This window comes from Drosophila simulans, chromosome 2R (assembly GCF_016746395.2).
Source record: "Drosophila simulans strain w501 chromosome 2R, Prin_Dsim_3.1, whole genome shotgun sequence".
Taxonomy (NCBI): domain Eukaryota; kingdom Metazoa; phylum Arthropoda; class Insecta; order Diptera; family Drosophilidae; genus Drosophila; species Drosophila simulans.
The window spans coordinates 11,398,782-11,418,447 of record NC_052521.2 but is presented as its reverse complement, the minus strand read 5'-3'; the positions used below and the strand labels follow the sequence as shown (position 1 = coordinate 11,418,447).

Genomic DNA, 19,666 nt, shown 5'->3' with positions numbered 1-19,666 from the left:
TGCATAAAATTCTCATTAAGTTATTACAGTTTGACAAGTGTGAATAAATTATAAACTAAATGGGGAAGTATGATTTTAAGTAGCTGACAGTTACTTAAAAATGTACCGATAATTAAGTTATCGTTAATTAAATTATATTGCTATTATAAGTTAAATTATAATATTTATAGGTTTATCAAGAGCATATTTTTGTACATTTATTTATGAATAGCAGAACGTTAACTTCTTAAGCTTAAGAACTAAATAAATAAAACAGTTTGTTAGTGAAATAGACTGATAATTGATTAATTGTTTTAATTTTTAAACATTGTTTGAATATTTTTTCTTTATTTTTTCTAGGTGTATAGCCCAAATTGACTGCCATAATCTTTAATCGTACTTTAAGTAGCTTCAATCAAAATTCATTTACTTATTATTTAATTATAGCTTTCGTTCCCGGGCAAAATATAGCTAAAATATTTCAGCATGCAAACTCGCCAGCAATTTGCATAATCTTTCATCATAATCCAGTTACATAATTGCCCGAGAAAAAAATTAATTTGACTATCAAATATCAGTTTGGCAAGCATTGCGAATTGCCGAACGCTTTGAAATGCATTTCCTGTTTGGCCAAAAAACATTTTACTGCTCCTTTTTGCGATTCACTTTCGCTCATTTGGCCCGGTAAAAATTTGATGCAATTTTCACTTTCCTCTGCGCCTAAGTATGCAAATTTGTTTTTTAGCTGCCGTTTTGGGCTGTCTGCAAACGTTTTCATTATGCAGCAACGCATGCCACGCCCCTTTTCCAGACGCCCGTCCAGCTGTCAGTCAATCGGAAAACGGAGGGGGGGATTTGAAACAGACAGCCGGTTTGGGCCAAATATATAAATCACGAGGTTAGTGAGATGTGAACGAAGCGGCCGAACGTTGGACTTTCACTTGGACAGCCTTGTTTTTTGCCCCCCACAACCCCACATCCCCATTTTTCTGCTTTGCTGAGCCGCAGAAACTGATCCGCGATCCTTCACATAAAAAAACAAAAATAAAAAAGGGGAGCTCTGTGCTTATTTTAGCACTGAGAGGCTATCATAATTATTCACAGATCATAAGCTTTGCGAATATATTAGCCAACGAAATTCGATATGCAAAGTTGTCAGAGTTGCACTTTATACAAATTCAGGCGGTAGTTTTCCAGTTCCTATCGCTCTGAAAATATTCGATTGTTTCAAGCGAAATTTTAATTAAAGAAAACCTAAAGCAATTACAATATTATTTTGTACTATAAAGTAATGCTATAAGTGCCACAAAATCAAAATAATAAGTTAGTAAATAAACCATAGATCATATGTTAAGATAGTAGGCACAATTTGTATCTTTTTCTTGGTTTGGAGCATCGAAAACCTTTGTTTGATCGAATTGTATCCCCTGCAGCTGGATTTTACTTAGCTCCACTATTTGCCCCCTGATGCCCCTTTGATATACCATCCGTGTTGATTGTTATTTATTATAAGTTCGTCGGCTCCCGCTTTGCCACCCACTGTTATTACACAAAAAAAAAGGATACTTCGAAAAATACTTTCAAAAATGGATTGTAATTGTGTTAAGCTGATATTTGAAGATGTCTTACTGTAAATGAAATATCTTATTTTAGTTTAAAATATTATACTTTTATAAACTGGGAGTTTTATACTTGAACTTGTGAAATACATATGAATATGCAGCATATACTTTTCTAAATAAATATGAAAAATATAAAAATAGTTATATAAATAACGAATATCATGAGTGACTTTTCTTATTTTGAGTGTAGGTATTAAAGCATTTTTCAGTGCGGGTTATGAAAGCGGTGGGCGTGGAGAAGGGGTGTGGGGGGCGTGTCGTGCATACTGCATGTTGCACCAGAAGCACACGTTGCAACGGAATAGATGGCTCATAAATCCCAACTGACTGGAAACATCTAATAACTATGTCAGCATGTGGCTCTCAAACTGTAAAGCTGGCACGCACCTAAAAATGAAAATAAAAAACTGGGCGGCTTTTAACAAGTTGTAGATCCATAAAGAACTGATTGAATTCGACAGGGTTTCCTAAATCAATTCTGGATTTTATTTTAATTTCGTGAAAAATCAACCGTATAAAAATGCAAGAAAATTGTTGAAAAGTGGAATTTAACTCACGTTGTTATTACAGGAAAAACTCGGTAGCATCAGTGAAATTGCATTTTTCGGCTGCCTAATTTTCCATGCGAAACCCCTGCTTCTCTTCATAATAGGAGTACTGGCACTAAAACTGACCTCTGGGGTCGTCATCATTTTTGGCTCACGTTTATGATTGAAAATGTTCGTTTTTCGCAAAGCGGAGGAGTTTTGCATAAATCAAGTCAATTGGGTATATCGAGGAAAGCCAAATGAGTGATGGGTTTGAGCTTAAAACGGGGTGAAATTACATAAACTTCATATGTGAGATTATTTCTGGAAAGGAGTTTGAGTTTTAAAGGGAAAAGTGGAGAAATGTAATATCCTTACATAAATAAAAATGCACAGATGTAATACAAAACAATGTTTAGTTTCGAAAACAACGAATTTATTGAAAATTTGAAAAATCGTACATTTGGGTACAAGTTTAATTTATCCTAAATGGTCATAACTTGCATTTTTTTTAAGTAGCCAATTAGCAAGTTTGAAATCGTTGTGGACCAATAAAAGTGGGCAAAAAACACTTGGACTTTCAGGTTTTTCGCAATAAAAACAAAACCACAAGTTAAGGCGCCTTTGGAAATAACCCTTGGATAACAAAAACAGCAAACGAGGAAATTGGGAACAATGGACCGGCAAAGAAAAGCTGTCGCTCCCCGAAGCAACAACAACAACAACAACAGAGCCTATGGATCAGCCGCACGTGGCCCCCCCAACAACCTCCCAACCACCCACTTTGGGTCAGGAAAATGAAAAACGATTCGAGCGCCAGAAAAGCCAAAAGAAAGAAATCGGCGAAAAAACCTTAAGAAATGCTGGAAAAATACCCAAGTGACCCAGAACTTGTGCAAGAAAATAGTCAAGGTGCTCGAGGGGAAATTGAAGGGGGAGGGGCTCTGCGGAGGCGTTTGATTTTCCTACGCTTTTGATGTTTTCCAACTAATGACGAAAGCAGCCAGCAAAAAACTCGAATGTTAGCCGAAAATGTTAAGCTGCGGTTAGGGGGAGCAAATAGCCGCAACAGCCGGCGCCATAAATTTCGAAGAGCGGTTAACGGTCGACTTTTCGAACTATATGTTAACATATCGTGTTGGAGTCTGCGCTATGTTCTGATTAGAATGTCTGTCCAATAAACACTTTTGTTGAATGTTAAAGTTTTGAATTTTTTGTTTTATTTCAGTACTGATGCAGCTGTTGATACCTAGAGGTATAAAGCGAAATAAAAGACTAACGTTAAATTAAAAATCTGTGGTTTCACTTGCCATTTTTAAATTCGCAGAACATTTTTCTAGCCAGGGCGCAATCCGTCATAAAGAACTCCAATCAGAACTAAGTGCTGCCTCAAACCTCACGGAACAACCGGTTAACAGAAACCGCTCTTTCTTCGAATTCGAACTCGCTCTCTCCAACTAGAGCTGTAAGCCCACGATATCAGCCTGTAATCGAACATTTGCCATCTCTAGGGCGCTCTCCAACGATTTTTGTTATTGCTTTTTCAACCGCGATTCGTGCAGCATGTGTTTTCGCGTGATCCGTTACAGAAATAATGCTTAAAACACATCGGTAACCGTTAAAGTCGCCGGGAAAAAACCAACACTGATACTAACGAATTTTCGAATATTTTTCACAAAACGATTTTGTGCGCGATTTTATCGTATAGGCTCAAGAGGAGTGCGAGCGAGAAGGAGCGAGACAGTCGACGGTGTCTGCGTGCAAAATAACGGTGCACCGAATTCGCCCAAATAAAAATTGAAAATAATCGCCGTGATTATTAGAATTTAAAACTGCCAACTGCAGCTAACGAATCGACCGATACGAGAAAACGATCGATGTGAAGTGCAAAAACAAGTAGAAAAATACAAATAATAAAAACAAAAACCGGTTCGCCTCTGCAGCAGCAAAAATCAAAGCCGAAAACGAAAAGAAACAAAAATCAAAGACAGCGAAAGAATTTTTGTTGTTTGGCCGGTGCGTGTGTGTTTGTGTGTGTGCGTGCGTGTCTGTGTGTGGGAGTCTGCCAGTGTGTGTGAGCATCTCGGCAAAGGAGAAAAACGCACAAGTCGGTAGGAAAAAGGCGTACGTAAGGAAAACGAAAAAGAGAGGAAAAAACGCAGTAGGAATTTCTTGTTTCCCCAAAACCGAAAAAAAAATCAACGAAACCCGTTTCCCTGCAAACACACAAAATATAAAAGGTGAAAAAGTACAAAAAAAAAAGAGTAATATCTGAGAAATAAACGGAGGCCGCAAAAAGTGGCACAAGTGAAAATTCCTGCGCCGTTCGTTTTATTATTATTTTTCTGTTGCCGTCTTTTTGACAATCGCCAAAAGTGAAAATCAATTTGCGAGAGCGCGCGCGCAAGGAGCGAAAAGGAAGAGAGAGAGTGCGAGAGAAAGGAAGGGAGAGAGCAATCCCGATATAGAACTCGTCCTTTTTCGGCCCCAAAATTACCCAACCCAAAAAAAGAGCACGAAAACTGAACGAAAAACTCCCGGAGAAAACAACAACACACACCGATAAACTGCAAAAGTAAACAAATTGCGCCGAAACTGAACGAATTTCGGAAAACTGCAGCCAGCGGAAAAAGGTCAGTACACGGCGATTGATTGGCCGGAAAATTAACTAAATTAAAGTAAAAACCCTCGAGTGCCAAAGTGGCGTTAAGCAGCAAACACCTTTTAATAGTCCCCCATTTGACCTTCACCCATGGACACCCTCGCAAATTGGCAGCACCAAAGTCGGGCTAGCAGTTAACCCTTACCCTTGATCACCGTTAATTGGGAACGACCCCCCTCCCCCCACTATCATGGTCATGGTCAGCAGGTTGTGAAAACGGTGATTTAGTGAGGTGCGTTACCCTTGCAAGGGAGTTCATTATATAAGTCACGAAACTCTTGAATGAAAATCTAATTTCAATAGAATTTTACAAATAAGAAAAAAGTTAAAAATGTACTAAAATATGATACAGAAAGGTATTTGTTCTTTAGATAAATGTAACAATAAAAAGGTGACATCACTATCTGTAACTACTATATTGAAATATTGCATTTGTCACTGCAACTGTTGATTTCAAGTAAATCGTTAAGACCTACGACAGTTATTATGAAGCAGCTTTTCTTCAACTTAAATGACTTTTACTTCTGTTCTATGACAGTTACTGTCTTTTCGTGCTGCACACACTCATTCGAAATAAATTCGGACTGGCAGCACGTTTACCATTTGGCTGACTCTTTCTTTAATCGCACCTTTTTATGGACCCACCATTATATTGACCTTCACTCGAGGCGAGGGGTTCTGCTCTTGAAGAGGCATTCATAAATTTCGTTTTCTGTGCGAGTGATTTGGAAATTGCACGCCTTTTTTTGGAGGGGCTGTCTGCCTGCTTCCCCCTTTTCGGCCCACCAATTGCAGTTATCTTGGTTGTTTTTGTTCAACTTTACTCATTTGTTCATAACGTGACTGGTTCTTGTTGTGGCTTATTGCTTTTGGTTGTATTTGCTGCGGCTGCTGCTGTTGTTGTTGTTGTTACACAAGCGTAACAATAAAATTTCAGACTGGCCCGCCACGAAAATAGTTAAAATTTTATATGTGCTGTTATGATCATGTTTTATCTGATAGTTGTTCGCTTGTGGCACGTAACTCGGTTTGTTTTAAACTTTTTCGTTGATTTGCAGGCGGCATGAAAGGGGCAAAGATGTATGTACATATATGTTTATATGTACCTACATATATCACGTAGATCAGCGAGCGGAGAACTATCTGAGATCCAAGAGTTGGGTCAGCGGCTGCTTTTTGTCTCGGTTACTAAATGTGGATGCGGCTTAATTGTGCTAAAAGATCAGATATCTTGTGCTGCGCCTACAGTTACCAAGAAAATAAACATAAATATAGGAGTTTTCAGAAGAGCTTTAGAAATCTTTAGAAGAATGTTAATATCCAGTGCATTAGACATCATTTTTTCTTTAGAGCATTCCCATATAATTTGTTCTTGAAAAAGGTATAAATTTACATTGAAAGATTTATACCACTAGTTAATGCCAAAATAATATAAATATTAATGTTCCAAAGATTTCTCATGCTCATTTATAGTAGAACAGATTTCTCTCAGTCAGAATATTTTCAAAATGTAAATATTCTGAATGTTTTAGTGTCACACGTTGAATTTAAGACGTGATCTCATGCTTCCATACTCGAACCGAATACTTGCAGCTCCCACTGTTAACTGTTTGCGTGATCTTACTTAATTTCCTTACTTTGTGTCATATTCATTAAAAGAGTTGACAATTTGCAGTGATAAATCAAAAGAAATCTGAACTCGTCGTGGCCGGCAAAAAGTGACATTTTTGCTCAACATTTTGACCAACATTTCGCCCAATTTGCATAAATTTCGAGCATTCGATTCATTCGAAACGCTCCAAGTCGAGAAATTCGACTTTTATGGGCAAACTCCAAGAGGCACAGGCAATTTCTGATTTATTTAATGAGCAAAAATGCTACGTTCGATTTCTTCGGCTCCCTCGCTCCAAAGTAATCTCTCTACAGACCCGTAGGCGTAGATCTCAGATTGGTTGGCTGCCGTTGAAGTTTAACAAATTTAAAGCAATTTTCGTAGCTATTTTTGGGGTCAATTAAGTTTCGAGGGGTAGCCACAGATACGAGGAGGTAGATAGTAAAAGGGGAGCTCGGTGTGGGCGTAGTGGCATTTCTTATAGATTTATTTTGCCAAAGGAAAATTTAAGAGCTGAATTGGAGGCTATGACTGCCACAATTTTTCTTTTATTTTTCGCCTTTTTTACTGTATAAAGACGATGTGCATTTCTATAAATATAATCTTCCTATTGAACTTGGTTCTTAAGTATTTAAGATTTTGATATTTCTCCGCGTAAAGAGCGTAACAAAAGCTTACAATGGTGTAAGAAAAAAAAGAACAACAAACCCAGGGAAAATCGATTGAAAACAGATGATTTGGCATCACCCCAGCCCCACCTCCTTCTGCTTTATGTATCCCTGTGGCCTGTTTGGGTTCCCCCACAAAAGGACCTCAACCATATCCAGCCCTATTTCCCAGCTCCCATTTCCCAGTTCCAGGCCCAATGCTTCACAGGCCGTTAAGAAGTGTGCGCAAGGGGAGTGCGGGTGGATTGGGCGGATTTTCCCCAACGAATTGGCTACAGTGGGGGCTGATAAAGTCAGCTGTGTTATTTTTACAATTCCCCAAGCTTCAAAGTAAATAATATCCTGCAGCTTAGGGAATACAAGTCAGTTGAAATGTGATTAATAACCAATTAAGGTATACAATTGTAAGCTTTAAAATCGATTTTTCTTTGTTCAGAATGAAATCAAAATTGACTCAACAACAAAGAAGTCTATTTTTAAATTAATCAAAATTTATTAGAAGAGCGTTATCTTTTGATGGTTTTCATAAACCATTTCATATCATTCCCTACTATTCGTCCACTGACATTGGTGTTCACTGTACTGTCCCTCACTTGCCCTTCGCACAACTTCTGTTCTTCTTCATTTCTGGCCGTACTTTATTTCTTCTGCTTCTTTGGCTGCTGCTTTCGTTCGCTTTTGTTTTGTTATTCATTTGGCTTGTGCCAAATTCTCGTTGAACTTTTGAGGCTCCCAGAACAGCTGTGCGAAATGCCCGGGCCACGGAGTACAAGTACACATCGCTTGCTATCTATCTCGCACTTTTTCCGGATTTTCTCCGGCTGGTGTCCTCTCATTAACACTAGCAGCGACGTCGACAGCGGATGATGCGGATTTAATGAGCAAATGATTAGCATTTTTATGTGCCCACCATTTCCACTTCCACCCTGCGCCCGCTCCAACCTGCTCCATCGAGAAATCCTTAGAAGTCCTTCAAAGTGCCTTTTGCTAAGCTGGGAAAACTTAATAGTTGGCACATTCCACCTATTTTCACTGCCGCCCCCTTTTCTCTGTCTGTCGCTGCACTGATAAGGGAAGGTGATAAAGGGAATCAACTGGGAGGGGGCAAAGTGGGACACGTGCAACGGATTGTGGCACAGAGATGAAGTTCCCGGGCGAAAGCCTTTAAGCGGGTCCAAATTAATGATCCCAACGCAGATTTATGGCCAACCAGATAAACGGGAAATGGAAAAAGTGTAAAGGAAATCGGAAGAAAACTGCAAAGAAAATTTAAAATAAAGTTTACACATAAATTAACTTATGAGAAAGCTGCTTTGAACTTATTCTTACATTAAGAATTTACGATTTTTCCAATATATCAATCTAATTTATTTTGGTTACGTATGACGTATGACTTATGTCCTTTCAATCAAGTAACTGCATTTTCATGCACAAAATTAGCCAATTTCCATAGCTTTTCCCCAGATAGATGCTACAAATCCTTGAACCACATTCAGGCAATGCAATGAACGGAAATGTTTGGGCAAAGCCAATCGCATTACGGTGCATTTGACCCCCCTCCCGGAAAATCAGTTGAAAGCCAAGTTGGAACTTTTGACGGCCGAACAATGGGATCCAATGGACGTAGCCGAGCCCAAGACTCCGATTTCGCCTGCATCCTGTCCACACTCGCAAATGAAATTAACTTTGGCTCCCCGCCCCCCTTTTTCTGTCGCCCAGTGATTTCACTGCATAATGCAATTAAAAATGGAAAAAGAAAATATCGAACGCAAAAAATGCGATTTTCCTTTTGCTCTACCACAAGGGAAAAAAAAACCAGTGAGTAGAAGCAAAAAAAAAAAATCAATAAAAGCATGGGGCGTGTAAAAAAAGAATCTGCCACCACAATGCGGCACATCGGCAGCGGATGGGCTGTGGGAAAGTCGGCGAGGAAAATCAATCTGGCACAAGGATAAAACTACACGTACGAGCACTAAATGTGCCCCACATATTATAGATACGATGCTAGGGACACATGTCCTAAAAACGCAATATGCAAAGCTTTTTTTTTCGGGTCGCATTAGGGGCGTGAATCAGGTGTGTGATATTCGAAGTGGAAAGTATGCCTCTTGAATAATTCAGATGAATGTTTTGTGCTTACTATTGATATTTGGTATTCGCATTTAAAATGCAGTAGAAGCAACTAGATTTTAATCACATTCATGGCTTTTATCAAAAATACCCTATTTTTGACCTATTTTACGGAGCATGGTCATATTGAAACCAGAATAATTATTTGCAGGACTTCTATAGTGCTTCGTGATAATAAAAACTACTTAAATTTTGCTGCCAGAATATGAGAGATTTATTTTTAGCAAATCATAATGAAGAACATAAATAATTCAGAAGCAGATAAAGCCATTTGTAGTTCATGCTGAATTTGCTTTAAAAGTATTTGCGACAATGATTCACTCATTCACTTGAAGTAAATTCTGCTGAGCCAAGTTGGGGCTTCCATTCTGTGGGGGTACAGATAAGCGGCTGCTCCAAGGAAATCCCTATCAATATTCCCCAGTCATATATTATTTTTGCAAATAACTTTTTATTTCGTTCGCCAATTGTATAATTGTTTGTTCTGCGGGGGAGTTTCGCTTGATAATTCAGCGCAAGTTTTGCAATAATCTGCCACGCGCGTTTCCTCTGCGGCTAAAAAGAGTCAAGGCCAACTGGTGCAAGTCGATATTATCGGTTCATTGCCAAGAAAAGTGGGGGAAATCTGGATTCCGTATATAAGTGGGTGTGGAAATGTGATACTTGTGCAAACAAGACTGTTTAACGAAGTCTTCTCTTCCAGCGATTTTATGCTAATTTCGGCCATGCTGCTGAATTTATGCTGAAATAATTCATTTTTTACTTTGATGTCGTCTTCAGTGTGTTTTGAATTTGAAGTAGCAGAAAATAAAATTAAATTTGTATAGTTAAAACGTATGTTAAGACTAGTAGGGTAATAATTAAATTACTAAAGGGACATAAAATTCCATAAAACCAAGATAAAATACCCAATTACCAGAAAATGTATTTTAGTGCCCCTACACTTGATGGCTCGAAGCCCTTCGGTTGATTTGTGAAATTATTAAGGTAATCATAGTCAAATCAAACTGTCATTACCATGGCTAAAACCGAAACAAAAGCCAAAGTTTATGGCTGCCCATTCGAGGGAGGAAAGCAAAATCGCCTGCAATTGTGGTAAATCAACATTTTCGTTGGCATTTTCTTTTCTTTTTTGTCTTAGCTGAGCCTTGGCACGACATTCATGGGCTTATTGTGGGATGTGGGTTGTGAGATGCGGGAGGAGGTGTTGGCGCTGCAATAAATAAGTTTTGGCCAACAAAAATAGGAAGAGTAGAAGCCAAGAACGTGCCAAAGTTGAACAAATACAGGGCTGGATCGTCGGCGGGGGGAGGGTGAGGGGGGATGGCATTATGAGCACGGGGATTAACAAAGAAGAAAGTTGAATTATGAAGAAAGTTGCGCTAGAACTTTCTCATCTGTGAATTCAATTAAAGTTTAGCTGCAAGCAAAATCCAGTTAATTTGTAATAATTTCTGCAATCAAATTAAAATGGAATTTTCAGCGATTCAAACGGGCCAGAACACACAACGATTTTATCTGTCAAGTGGCTAAAGATTATGAATTATGAATGAAAATTACAATAAAGTTCCCCTCGAATAAATCCAGCTGAAAGGTTGCTGCAAAAAGCAAGCGAAAAAAAACCATAAACAATAAATTTCTTCAATCGGAACTGCCTTTCTTTTGCAAAAAAAAAGCGACGCAGCGGGAAAAAACTTTATTATTTCCGCTTCTTAAATGCAACTAAATTACGCTAATTGCTGTTGGCCAAGAGCACTGGAATAAGGCATAAAACAAAGAGCGAAATGGCCAAGAAATGTGCAAGGGAAAAAACAACAGCAAAGTGCGGAATTAGTAGAAAAGTAATACTTAAACTTTGAGTTATGTAAGTCTGGCCGTGATTTTTCCGGCGCATAAACTTTTCTTTAGAAAGCGCCGACGTTTAAACAAAATAAAATTAAATGCTACAAAGTGAACCTTACCCAAACTGAAATGGCCAAAACAGAAAAAAAATGCTCAAAGAAATTAAATGAAATGGAAATCAAATAGAAATCAATGGACAAAATGAAAGTGAGGAATTTGTTTTTGGGTGTGTCTCTCTCGACTGCTCTTCAATTTCTCATTTCCTAAGCAAAGTTGGTTCCCCTGTGAGGATAACGACGCTACCTCAAAACATGGGAAATCAATAATTAATTTTTAATGCGACGACCCAGAAAAAAAAAACATTGCTAAAAGAGTGATGGCGTAGAAAAATTGGCTTAAATACTTTATAAGCTGAGCGGCATTTGTCAAAAATATTTGGCACACCAAACGCTTAAGAAAAAAGAGTACAACAAAAGAAGCTCATCAACACTGGACTTCAAGGTTGAAAAATCTGTGAAGTTGCAAAAAATTTAGCGCATTATATGTACATATGTATGTGATTTTTTTAAGCACTCTCAAGTAATTTATACTTTAAAGGAGATATGTAAGTAGAGGATTTCCATTAATACCTAACTGGAAATATTGTGCAGTGTTATTTTGTTTAGCAATCTTGTAGCTTAGTGTTACTTATGCAGGGCTCAAGGCAATTTCCGCACGAGACTTTGGCGACAAACAGTCGCAATCCATCCAGCAATCAATCAATCAATCATTGGAACGGATCGATCAAGAACCTCCGCCGATTGATAGATGCAAAGATAGTGGCCAAGTTGACTACCAAAGAGTAGCGTCTCTCAAAGAAATTTAATAAAAGCTCCGACAGGGCTTCCGTGTTCTTTGAAGAGTGGAAAACTGAGGAGGAGGAGGCAGTCTGCTGCTGCTGAAGATTTTTTCCTGGGCTTCGTGAGCGGTGATTGAAAACCCGTTTGCTGTTGCCAATGGCCGAAGAGCAATCATAAAACAGAAATACGTTAATAGAATCTTAACGGAGCGCGTTGGGAGAATCCGGCTCGCGGAAACCTAGTCGAGGCCCAGAAGAACGCCCAGAAGGGCGTGGCAGTTGGAGCAACAGTTAGGTAACTGTAATCAATCAGAGCAGCCTAGGCTAATTAGTTGGTGGACAAGGGGGTGGGCGGGACAGAGGGTTGGGAAAGGGGGGGCGCCCAAGAACTGCGAGACTTAATTAAACGCAAAAAAGGCCGCAAGGCAAAGGCATTTACAATTTTCACAAAATTTAAACAACAGCAAATTGCGTAATTTGCCCCAGCTGCATGGCTAATAAACTGTAATGAGTGGGCGTGGCAGACCAGTGAAGGCAGGGGGCGTGGCTGTGTACATATTCGACGATTTATGCGAACTTTATTAGATATAAAAAGCGAAATAAGCAGCGGATATATTCGAATTATGTACGATTTAATGAGAATTCAGTTCGAAATTTTTATTATATAATTACAGTTTATAATTTCAATTTAAGTTTATTATTTTATCTGCATCTCTTTGATCAGTTTAATTTATTTAGCATACAACTAAAATGGGTAGTTTGATCTGTTAATTCAAGCGAGTAACAATATGGCTTTTTCGCTTTGCATTTGCCGATGTTTTGGCAGCTCATTGAACAATTTGCCCATTCTGGACTTTGACAATATCGAACTGTAATCGATTTCCATAAAATATGAAAACGAATCCTGCGCTCATCTACGCAGATACAGATACAGATACATCTACAGCCTACAGATACAAACGCACATATTTCCACATTTAAATGCAAATCACGTCGATGGTCCGGGCCATGTTTTTGTTGTAGCTGGGAGTTTGTGTGCGCTCATAGCCTTGGCAATTTGAGCGAACGTATATGGCCAACAACAAGATGTGCACATTAAGATACAAGATACATAAACACATTTGCCCTGTATCCATGTGGGTGTCTTTTAGCGTGTTAGTTGTTGTTCTGGCATTTCTTTTTGTTGTTGTTGTTGTGTGACAGGAGAAAAAGAATAAGTTGATTGTGTGACTGAAAAAGATTTTTTTATGAGGACAAGGCGTGGTTCTGCTGTGTGTGAACAACATCCTGTTGTGAAAAAAATACCCTGTGAATCCTATCTTTATGGATCTAGAAATAAAAACGAATGGTAAACAATTAAACTAAAAAAGGTGTTAAGAAAATATGAATATGGCTGATAGCAATTTACTTTGCAGTTATACTTCGATTTCCTTACAAAAGGAAATCATGTTTTTACCTTTTAAGATGGTTACATTTATTTACAATTGCACATGTAGCAACAAAAGCACCTTAAACAATACAATAGTATTAGAAAAATTATAAATAATTTTTATAATTATTCATAGGTCTTTAAACTTTAACTGGCGTCAATAAAATCATAAATATTCGTATGAGTTACACATTTTACGATCCATTTATGGGCACAATTTGGCTCCTTTATCGGTCAGCTCAATGAAGCTGGGTTCGGAAAAATCGAATTTTTGAAATTTAAAAGCTGGAATCGTTTGCCCATTTTTTGCCCATGTTTGCCCACCAATTAGTTTTTTTTGCCCACGTCTAGTTTTTGAGATATGAATTTTCGAACAAGTTCGAAAATTTTCGAAGATCAAAAATTTCACTTTTTTCAAAATTTTTTTTTTTTAATCGCAATAACTTCGTTTGCCCACGTTTGCCCACCCTTTAGAATTTTGAAATTTTCGAAAATTTTCGAAGATCAAAAATTTCACTTTTTTCAATTTTTTTTTTTTTAAATCGCAATAACATCGTTTGCCCACGTTTGCCCACCCTTTAGAATTTTGAAAAAATTTATACTTTAGAAAATATAAGACATTCAAGTTTACCTCGGTCTACTTTGACCACCCTTCAAAATTAGTTTTTTTCGTTTGCCCACCCTTTAAAATTAGTTTATTTCGTTTGCCCACCCTTTAAAATTACATTTTAACGTTTGCCCAACCTTCAAAATTATTTTTTTTCGTTTGCCCACTCTTAAAAATAAAAAATTTCGATTGCCCACCTCTTAAAACTAAATAATTTCGATTGCCCACCTCTTAAAACTAAATAATTTCGTTTGCCCATCCTTTAAAACTAGTTTTTTTCGTTTGCCCACCCTTCGAAATTAGTTTTTTTCGTTTGCCCACTCTTAAAAATAAAAAATTTCGATTGCCCACCTCTTAAAACTAAATAATTTCGTTTGCCCATCCTTTAAAAATAGTTTATTTCGTTTGCCCACCCTTCGAAATTAGTTTTTTTCGTTTGCCCACTCTTAAAAATAAAAAATTTCGATTGCCCACCTCTTAAAACTAAATAATTTCGATTGCCCACCTCTTAAAACTAAATAATTTCGTTTGCCCATCCTTTAAAACTAGTTTTTTTCGTTTGCCCACCCTTCGAAATTAGTTTTTTTCGTTTGCCCACTCTTAAAAATAAAAAATTTCGATTGCCCACCTCTTAAAACTAAATAATTTCGTTTGCCCATCCTTTAAAAATAGTTTATTTCGTTTGCCCACCCTTTAAAATTACATTTTAACGTTTGCCCACCCCTTAAAATTTGTTTATAATGTTCGTCCATCGTTTAAACTTAATTTTTTCGTTAGCCCACCTGTTTAAAATATATATTTTCAGTTAAAAACGTTTGCGCATCCCTTAAAAATGTTTTTGTTCGATTTTCCAGCTATTAAAACTAAGCACTTATATGATTATGATGAGCATACATATATGTACACAAACATATATATATATATATATATATATATATATATATAACTATATATATATGTATGTTCATTAACACATGCATGAAATTTAACAATGATTAAGAAAAATTGATGAATTGTATATGAATGATTAACATTATATAAACATTGAAGAAAAAACCATGTAACGGGTCGCGATCTCCGTATTTATGTTCATCATAATCATATAAGAGCTTCAGTCCGCCGATTTTAAAATATGTGATTTAGCGCCACAGCTGACAGTTATTACATACATATGTACAAATTTAGTTTTATAAGTAGAAAATCGAAAAAAAAAACATTTTTAAGGCGTGGGAAAACGTTTTTAACTGAAAATATATATTTTAAACAGGTGGGCTAACGAAAAAATTAAGTTTAAACGATGGACGAACATTATAAACAAATTTTAAGGGGTGGGCAAACGTTAAAATGTAATTTTAAAGGGTGGGCAAACGAAATAAACTATTTTTAAAGGATGGGCAAACGAAATTATTTAGTTTTAAGAGGTGGGCAATCGAAATTTTTTATTTTTAAGAGTGGGCAAACGAAAAAAACTAATTTCGAAGGGTGGGCAAACGAAAAAAACTAGTTTTAAAGGATGGGCAAACGAAATTATTTAGTTTTAAGAGGTGGGCAATCGAAATTATTTAGTTTTAAGAGGTGGGCAATCGAAATTTTTTATTTTTAAGAGTGGGCAAACGAAAAAAACTAATTTCGAAGGGTGGGCAAACGAAATAAACTTATTTTAAAGGATGGGCAATCGAAATTATTTAGTTTTAAGAGGTGGGCAATCGAAATTATTTAGTTTTAAGAGGTGGGCAATCGAAATTTTTTATTTTTAAGAGTGGGCAAACGAAAAAAACTAATTTCGAAGGGTGGGCAAACGAAAAAAACTAGTTTTAAAGGATGGGCAAACGAAATTATTTAGTTTTAAGAGGTGGGCAATCGAAATTATTTAGTTTTAAGAGGTGGGCAATCGAAATTTTTTATTTTTAAGAGTGGGCAAACGAAAAAAAATAATTTTGAAGGTTGGGCAAACGTTAAAATGTAATTTTAAAGGGTGGGCAAACGAAATAAACTAATTTTAAAGGGTGGGCAAACTAAAAAAACTAATTTTGAAGGGTGGTCAAAGTAGACCGAGGTAAACTTGAATGTCTTATATTTTCTAAAGTATAAATTTTTTCAAAATTCTAAAGGGTGGGCAAACGTGGGCAAACGAAGTTATTGCGATTAAAAAAAAAAAATTTTGAAAAAAGTGAAATTTTTGATCTTCGAAAATTTTCGAACTTGTTCGAAAATTCATATCTCAAAAACTAGACGTGGGCAAAAAAAACTAATTGGTGGGCAAACATGGGCAAAAAATGGGCAAACGATTCCAGCTTTTAAATTTCAAAAATTCGATTTTTCCGAACCCAGCTTCTTTGAGCTTTATCGGTCGCCAGTTTATCGCAATTATGGGCTTTTACCAAAAATGTGTAAATACCCGCTGCAAACAATTTTTGAAGAACGCAAAAGAGTGAGGCAACATTTTCTAATCGACGCAATAAGGAAGACAAAAACCCAAGATTCTTTTGGACGACAAGTGGCACATCAAACAAAAGCGCCAAAAAATGAAATGAATGAATGGGATATGAAAAATGGAGGGGATAGAGAAGGGCAAACAAAAACGAAACGAAAAACGTAGATCAAATATTTGCCAAGCGGTTTTCTGTAATAAAAGGTACACACATTCATGAATACAAGCGAGTGTGTAGTATTATTCATGTAAATTCTCTACCTACGAATGGAAAATCATTGATATTAATTATGCCTCTAAGGTTCAACTGTGTGGCTCTCTTGTTTCACTCGTTTTCAAACTAACAAACCTATAATTCAAACGAAACCGAAATGTAAACTGAGAAACAAAACAAACAAGGCCCAAACCAGCTTTATACGTTTAAGGTACTTACAAACGAGTAATAGGAGAAGCTTTGAAGCCTGGAAATTAGTTAGAAGTGTCGGGTTTTGAGTTGGGAAAATCGCTGTTTACTTATAAATGAAATCAACATACACCATAAAATGTCCCTGACATGTGGCCACAAACAGCATCGAAACTTCAATTCCAAACTGCGTGTATAATAAATAAATATATTTTGGCCAAATTGGACCCACATGGCCAGCTGGCTAGCTGTCAGTCCAACTTTTGGCCATTTATCGATTTTTGTGGGTGTCCAAACTGCGCTTTTTTTTTTTGGGTTTGGGTGAGTTGCCAAATCAAAATAATGTCGACAATTAATTTTTCATAAATAATTATGAAATAGTTTTTGACCAACATTGATTGACAAACGATGGCACACTTGATGGATGTTTTGGGTATTTTGGTTGGTTGACATGAACGAGATGCTTTTGCAGGAGTGCCGAATCATTTTCGGGGTTGGGAAATCGAACTTTAATCATAACAATTAACACGAAAAATGTGTTAGCCACGAAACGGGCTGGCTGGCTGGCTGGTCAACTTTCCTAAAGGTCGGTAACCGGTTTTTGGTGGTAGAGGAGCTAGTAGTTTTTTTTTTACCTCCACAACTGGCTAACGAATTTCAAGAGTCTTGAGTCTGGGCCAACATTCTTGGTAAGTCTTTCTCTGCCTTTTTTTTTCCGTACATTTTTCTTTGGTACGGGAACGCATTATAAAACCGCTTTTAGCTTAGCGCCAACGTTACGTGTCCGTTAGCACTCAATAATCATTTACTTGGGCGGCAAGTGCTTCGATTCTGAAAGCCAAAAGAGTCAATTCAATTTTCGGCAAAAGAAAGTTGAATGAACCGCAAGAAGGTCGTACTCGTAATGCACTCAGATTTTATTCACATCTGTAGGGCCGCACAAAGTTTGTGCAAATTAATTGAATCAATGTCAATCAGTGGAGCTTGGAATTGCTTTTTGGGTTTCAATCAAGATTAATGTTTGGGAATTCGCTTTTCGGTTTTAATAATTTATGTGGGAATTTTGCCTGGTCGAGGCTGAAAGACAACGCAGTGTGTTTTAGAAATCAATACAGGCAAATTCCTATCGAAATGGCTAAATGCAAAATCTTGACATGATTTATTAAAATATTTAGTTGGGCTATTTATATTTAGTTCGGCATTTTCGAGCTTATCACATTCTATTCAACTCTGGCATGTTTTATTTTATTGAAATCAATTTAATGTTCAGTTTAGTTTGCGAACCGCAAACCACTTTCTAAATAAAACTATTTCATTTAATTTTAGACCATTTTAATTGGTATTTCCCAGCGGAATCCATTTCTTTCGTAGATTTTGTATGTCTAGCTTTTTGTTTTCCCCACTTTAAATATTCCAGGACAAATCTCACGCTGCTCAATCGTAGATTTGATGAATTTCCCTGGCTTTTCTCTTTCAACCAGCTTTTTTCAGCTTTTTTCTCTTTGCCACCTGTCACTCTCGAATTCTGTTTTTTTGTGCATTTCTTGTTTATTTCTTATGGCTTATTTGCATACCGTGCACATTTCGTTGGCTCGGCCAAGTTTTTCCTGCTTTTGCATTCGAATTTCAGAGCCACAAAAAGAAAAAACGAACGCCTTATGTCTATGTTATACCCTGCCCGATGGGAATTATAAGTTTAAACGAGCGGAATGACAAGCCGAAAACTTAATATCGAGGTAGAGATATCGAGACTTCAAACTTAAGGTTATTCCCTAATTTATGTCTCTTTAGGGCATCTTGGATTCGCTGAGCTCGTTTTTTGTTCGGCTGCTTTTGTTGCGAAGCTTTTGATGGCTCAGCATTTACATTTCATTTTGAATTGGAATTCATTTTAGTATTTTATTTATGCTCTTGTCGTATTTCCCCCCCTTTTTGTGTTTGATTTATTTTCAAACTGCGCTTTTCATAAGCCAACAAACAAGTCGCTGATTGGCGGCCCTGAAAAAATAAAAAGGAAATATATGGAAGGAGGATGGGTCGGCCCTTTGAAGTGTTTGTTGTTTGTCATCTTCAGCGTTGCGATAAGGATTATTGTATAGTTCACTAACAAATAGTTCATTGGAATCCTAATTGCATGCACTGATGCATTATTTATTGCTATTTAATTTATTCCAACCGAATTTGTGTGTGATGCAAGAGCTCAAACGGCAGCAGAAGTGCAAGTTTGCAAATTAATTGAAATTGAATTTACTGAAGTTGCTTGTAATTATGTTAATTAGGCAAAATTCACAGCGCACATAATATACTCGCTGGTGTGTGTGTGTGGTTTTCAGTTTAAATGACAGCTCATATACAAGTCGAAAAGTTCAGTCGTCAACTTTGAAAAGTTGCTCCGAAACGCAGGGTAAAAAAGCCCAGTTGAAAATAATTATACACATGGTGGAAATGCCTGGCTACAGAACGCCGATCCCTCCGTGGTTCTTCACTCCCGATGATGGGCGTTAAATGAGAAAAATCCGAGGAGATGAATGTGGAAAATAATAATAAATGATATTTGGGGCGGGGTGGCCAACATCCGTCGGGCCCTTAACCTTTTGAAGTGCAAGCGGTGCCAAGTAAACGATTCACTATTGCAACGTTTTCCCACAGGTTCTCGAGAAAGTGTTCCTCTTTAATAACTTAAATTGAATTTAGGTGAAACAAATGGCCTCAGGCATCAATAACCAAATGAGTTACCGTGTTCAATTAATCATTTTTATTGCTTAAAAATATTAGTGAGATTTTCGAAAGATTGAAGATTTAAATAATCAAGTAATTTCTTATATTACCATTTAATTCTTAGAAACCTTAAGGCTTCTTAAAGAGATGTTCTTTACTTAAGATTACATGAATGCCTTTTTTTTTATAAAGCCCTAT

General features: G+C 37.0%; 1 protein-coding gene across 9 annotated transcripts in view; it reads left to right on the top strand.

Annotated features, from left to right (window-relative positions):
• Nucleotides 1-3,622: 3,622 nt before the first annotated feature.
• The window catches only part of LOC6734397 (SH3 and multiple ankyrin repeat domains protein 1), a 72,463-nt gene continuing 56,419 nt past the window's right edge, over nt 3,623-19,666 (top strand). For 4 of the 9 annotated variants that reach the window (XM_016182049.3, XM_039291896.2, XM_039291893.2 and 1 more), the window contains exon 1: nt 3,623-4,761. The gene's annotated coding sequence lies outside the window, so the exon portion shown is untranslated. The remainder of the gene's footprint in view (nt 4,762-19,666) is intronic. The other 5 variants (XM_039291897.2, XM_039291899.2, XM_039291898.2 and 2 more) reach the window with 2 other exon arrangements.